Genomic DNA, 6,229 nt, shown 5'->3' with positions numbered 1-6,229 from the left:
CCCCAACCTGGGCTTCTGTGGGGATCTAGCACAGAATATCCTTATCATTCACCCCCAACCTGGACTTCTGTGGGGATCTAGCACAGAATATCCTTATCATTCACCCCCAACCTGGACTTCTGTGGGGATCTAGCACAGAATATCCTTATCATTCACCCCCAACCTGGGCTTCTGTGGGGATCTAGCACAGAATATCCTTATCATTCACCCCCAACCTGGACTTCTGTGGGGATCTAGCACAGAATATCCTTATCATTCACCCCCAACCTGGGCTTCTGCAGGGATCTAGCACAGAATATCCTTATCATTCACCCCCAACCTGGGCTTCTGCGGGGATCTAGCACAGAATATCCTTATCATTCACCCCCAACCTGGACTTCTGTGGGGATCTAGCACAGAATATCCTTATCATTCACCCCCAACCTGGACTTCTATGGGGATCTAGCACAGAATATCCTTATCATTCACCCCCAACCTGGGCTTCTATGGGGATCTAGCACAGAATATCCTTATCATTCACCCCCAACCTGGGCTTCTGTGGGGATCTGGCACAGAATATCCTTATCATTCACCCCCAACCTGGACTTCTGTGGGGATCTAGCACAGAATATCCTTATCATTCACCCCCAACCTGGGCTTCTGTGGGGATCTAGCACAGAATATCCTTATCATTCACCCCCAACCTGGGCGTCTGTGGGGATCTAGCACAGAATATCCTTATCATTCACCCCCAACCTGGACTTCTATGGGGATCTAGCACAGAATATCCTTATCATTCACCCCCAACCTGGGCTTCTGTGGGGATCTAGCACAGAATATCCTTATCATTCACCCCCAACCTGGGCTTCTGTGGGGATCTGGCACAGAATATCCTTATCATTCACCCCCAACCTGGACTTCTGTGGGGATCTAGCACAGAATATCCTTATCATTCACCCCCAACCTGGGCTTCTATGGGGATCTAGCACAGAATATCCTTATCATTCACCCCCAACCTGGGCGTCTGTGGGGATCTAGCACAGAATATCCTTATCATTCACCCCCAACTTGGGCTTCTGTGGGGAATCTAGCACAGAATATCCATATCATTCACCCCCAACCTGCACTTCTCTGGGTATCTGGCACAGAATATCCTTATCATTCACCCCCAACCTTGGCTTCTGTGGGGAATCTAGCACAGAATATCCTTATCATTCACCCCCAACCTGGGCTTCTGTGGGGATCTGGCACAGAATATCCTTATCATTCACCCCCAACCTGCACTTCTCTGGGGATCTGGCACAGAATATCCTTATCATTCACCCCCAACCTGGGCTTCTGTGGGGATCTAGCACAGAATATCCTTATCATTCACCCCCAACCTGGGTGTCTGTGGGGACCTAGCACAGAATATCCTTATCATTCACCCCCAACCTGGGCTTCTGTGGGGATCTAGCACAGAATATCCTTATCATTCACCCCCAACCTGGGCATCTGTGGGGATCTGGCACAGAATATCCTTATCATTCACCCCCAACTTGGACTTCTGTGGGGATCTAGCACAGAATATCCTTATCATTCACCCCCAACTTGGGCGTCTGTGGGGGATCTAGCACAGAATATCCTTATCATTCACCCCCAACCTGGGCGTCTGTGGGGATCTAGCACAGAATACCCTCATCATTCACCCCCAACCTGCACTTCTCTGGGGTTCTAGCTTTAGTTCAGCCCCCACCGTTCAAAAGACAGATAGTGGGGTTCAAACGCAGCGATGCTCCCACATTTTTGTTGCCCCTGCTGTGCTACCCCTCAGTCCCAGTGTATTGCCCCCAGCTGTGTAATAGAGTGCCCCCCCCCATGGTTGCAAGTGATACATTTTCTATATGAAGAGTAAAATAGGCAATTTAAGTGAATGGTTGCCACGGTAACAATGTGTTTACTCTGCTTTTAATAAGGTTGGAGTAATCCCATAATTGGCAATTACTGTGACACCCCCCCCCCCCATTTATCCACTTATCCAGCCTGTTACTATGGGGCAGCTTTTTTGTTTACATTCTGTAATGACTTGGCTTTATGTGCAGCACGGGGAAGTCAATATAGACGCACCAGGTCCCGGGAGCCTTTCCTGGGAATGTGCCTGCCTAGATACAAGGAGTGGGGGGTGGAGATTCATTGGAAGGATTATGGGGTTCCCTACCCAGAGAGGGGGAATGAGTGATACATTGGGGTGGGGAGGAAAGGGGATCTCACCATCAGCATAGGAAGGGGTTCCTTACTGTAAGGGCAGTCAGGTTATGGGATTCCCTACCAAGAGAGGGGGAATGAGTGATACATTGGGGGTGGGGAGGAAAGGGGATCTCACCATCAGCATAGGAAGGGGTTCCTTACTGTAAGGGCAGTCAGGTTATGGGATTCCCTACCAAGAGAGGGGGAATGAGTGATACATTGGGGGGGGGGAGGAAAGGGGATCTCACCATCAGCATAGGAAGGGGTTCCTTACTGTAAGGGCAGTCAGGTTATGGGATTCCCTACCAAGAGAGGGGGAATGAGTGATACATTGGGGGTGGGGGGGAAAGGGGATCTCACCATCAGCATAGGAAGGGGTTCCTTACTGTAAGGGCAGTCAGGTTATGGGGTTCCCTACCAAGAGAGGGGGAATGAGTGATACATTGGGGGTGGGGGAGGAAAGGAGATCTCACCATCAGCATAGGAAGGGGTTCCTTACTGTAAGGGCAGTCAGGTTATGGGGTTCCCTACCCAGAGAGGGGGAATGAGTGATACATTGGGGGTGGGGAGGAAAGGGAATCTCACCATCAGCATAGGAAGGGGTTCCTTACTGTAAGGGCAGTCAGGTTATGGGGTTCCCTACCCAGAGAGGGGGAATGAGTGATACATTGGGGGTGGGGAGGAAAGGGGATCTGACCATCAGCATAGGAAGGGGTTCCTTACTGTAAGGGCAGTCAGGTTATGGGGTTCCCTACCCAGAGAGGGGGAATGAGTGATACATTGGGGGTGGGGGGGAAAGGGGATCTGACCATCAGCATAGGAAGGGGTTCCTTACTGTAAGGGCAGTCAGGTTATGGGGTTCCCTACCCAGAGAGGGGGAATGAGTGATACATTGGGGGTGGGGGGGAAAGGGGATCTCACTATCAGCATAGGGGGGGGATCCTTAAAGGAACAGTAACACCAAAAACTGAAAGTGTATCTCACTGCTGTGTAGCAATGGAGTTTCCAGATATTGATGAACTGCAACTCTCTGCGTGAGTTATCCCATGCATTTGAACAATGATATTGCCCCCAATACCCCCACAAGGCTCCCAGCTATGGGCTGCGGGTCCTGAGATGCCCCTAGATGTATCTCCCATGTAACCCTGGGTGCCCATGATTATTAATACCCCACAGGGGTCAGTGTTACCCCCAGAAAGATCACTGGAGATTCCCTGCACTGAGAAGGACACAATTTCCCAGGATCCTCTCCTGCCTTTGCCCCAAATTCCCTATAAATGGAGACTAAGGAGACGCATTACCAGAGAATGACCCCCAGCTTGCCCCCCCCGGGGGGCTTATTGCCAAGGAGACTGAGAGATAAAGGGCAGCGATACGGAGACCACTCAAGGCCACGGTTGCTATAGAATCCATACGGTGGCAAATAGCGTTCCGGTAACCATGGCAACCTGAGAGCCACTTGGTGCTATTGATGAGCCCCCTATTTCCTTTCAATTCCAAGTGCAATTAGGGCGGTAGCATCGACCTGGGCTGGATGGGGCATTATCTACAGATAGGGGCCCCCCCTACTCCCCCCACATAATGGCCCCCAGCCAGGGCTTCCCTCTATTGGCCCCTGAAGCTTCAGACTGGGACCATTACTTGCCTTTTTCCAATAGCCCAGTCCCAATGGGGCAGCATTGGCCCTACTTACTGCCCCCAGTATTGCTGCCAGAGGGTGGATATATTAGCCCCCCTGCCTATGAACCTGCCCCCAGGGTAGTAACTAGAATTGGTGGCCCCCCAGCAAAATCATCTTATTGACCCCTTCATTTATAGATATTGAATGTGCTTATTAGTTGTTGCCCCCACTTTGCCCCCACTTTGCCCCCTATGGCTAGCTTTACCCTATATGGCCCCAATAAAGCAGGGGTGACCATGGGAAGGAGAACAGCCCGGCAGCAAGAGAATCAGTAGCTGCATGGAACCGGCCAATGAGCAGCCCAGTCTGGCCTGAGCATGGGGGGGCAAATAGGTAAAAGATTCATTAGCCACAGTCTCACCCTGTAGGGCCAACGTCATGGGCAATTAGCTGGGGCCCCAGGGGCCACACGAATCACAGATATCAGGGTCCTTAAGCCTCAGTATATTCAGTTATTAAAGGGCAAGTAATCCTTCCTAAGACATTAATTTTCCAACTGCACCAATCTAATCCCCCCATTGAGTTACTGCCCCACCCCCAGGATTGCTTATTGCCACCTACTCAGTACTTTTACCCCCCTGCTTAGAACTTTTCAAAGGATCAGACCTTCATCCCGACCCGAGAAACCGAATTTCTTCTATAAAAACGATAAAAAAAGTTCTTTCCAACCCAGTTGCCCAAGTGGCAGTTAGGAATTGCCCTGGGGGGGGGGGGCAGAAGCCCATGGGGCCACATGTCCAACTTAGCTGATTTCCAGCTTATAGTTCTGTGGGCCTGGGGGGTGCAATGTAGAGACCCCCCCCCCATGGCCCCATTGGCTCATATGACCAGTCTGTATGTCTATTCCTGGGCCAATAGATCTGACCCATTTGTGCGGCGCCGCGGAATACGTTGGCTTCTCTATGGGGGGGGGGTGCAAGGTAGAGACCCCCCCCCCCCCGTGGCCCCATTGGCTCATATGACCAGTCTGTATGTCTATTCCTGGGCCAATAGATCTGACCCATTTGTGCGGCGCCGCGGAATGCGTTGGCTTCTCTATGGGGGGGGGGGTGCAAGGTAGAGACCCCCCCTCCCCCCGTGGCCCCATTGGCTCATATGACTAGTCTGTATGTCTATTCCTGGGCCAATAGATCTGACCCATTTGTGCGGCGCCGCGGAATGCGTTGGCTTCTCTATGGGGGGGGGGGGTCTGTATTCTCATTTATAACAATCTCATGTTCCTCTTGGATCCCTCCTGCTTCGTGTTGCCCCCCAGGAAGGAAACAGACCGGGATCAATCAGATCTATTGACTCCAGTCAATTAGTGAGCGGTGCCATCCTGAAGCGCCAGCCACGGGGGCTCCCTATTGGCTCATTAACCTCCTGATCTGTTCAGCCTCAGTGGCTTCTGTTAGCCCCCAGCATGGGGGTGGGGGGCACCTTTACATTCAGCTGAGACTAATGGGTCCTGGGTGCTCTCCCTACAGCTGAAAGCAATTCATGTATTATATGTATTAATAATATTGTGCCAGGCTGTGCCCTCAGTGCCACCCTCTGTATATTGTGCCAGGCTGCGCCCTCAGTGCCACCCTCTGTATATTGTGCCAGGCTGTGCCCTCAGTGCCACCCTCTGTATATTGGGCCAGGCTGCGCCCTCAGTGCCACCCTCTTTATATTGTGCCAGGCTGCGCCCTCAGCGCCACCCTCTCTATATTGTGCCAGGCTGTGCCCTCAGTGCCACCCTCTGTATATTGTGCCAGGCTGTGCCCTCAGCGCCACCCTCTCTATATTGTGCCAGGCTGTGCCCTCAGTGCCACCCTCTGTATATTGTGCCAGGCTGTGCCCTGAGATATTATTATATTATTGTTATTATGAAAATGTTACCCTTTTACTGCCAGTAGAACTTGGTGCTTCATTCGTTGGCACTTGGAACATTCTGTGCCCCCTCACGTTTCAGGATATTTTCAGGGTGGGAGAATAATAGAAATCTCAGATATTTTTGAGGGGAACCCAAGATTTCTAAATCTGTCCTTCCATTTCCGTAATAAGATATCAGAGATAACTTTCTCCTGAACCAGAAATAAACATTCTGAATGTCAATGCGACTGACTGGCATCAGCAAACTTCCCATTCCAGCCCAAAATGCCCCCAGCAGTCAGCTGCCCGCAAGTCATTATGGGAAAGTACAGATTCAGCCGAATCCAAAATGGGTAAATGTGTTTATAATTGGCTTGGAAATTTTTACCAAAAAAGTCGCTACAAAAACACCTCATGTTGCGACTAAGGGAATATCTGTGTATCTGTGGGTGCGCGTCCTGCTAGGACTGAGTGTCATTCTGTGCGCACATCTGTAAATTCGGTGGG

Source organism: Xenopus tropicalis, chromosome 2 (assembly GCF_000004195.4).
Source record: "Xenopus tropicalis strain Nigerian chromosome 2, UCB_Xtro_10.0, whole genome shotgun sequence".
Lineage (NCBI taxonomy): Eukaryota > Metazoa > Chordata > Amphibia > Anura > Pipidae > Xenopus > Xenopus tropicalis.
The sequence above is the reverse complement of the archived record's forward strand: the minus strand, read 5'-3'. Positions refer to the sequence as shown.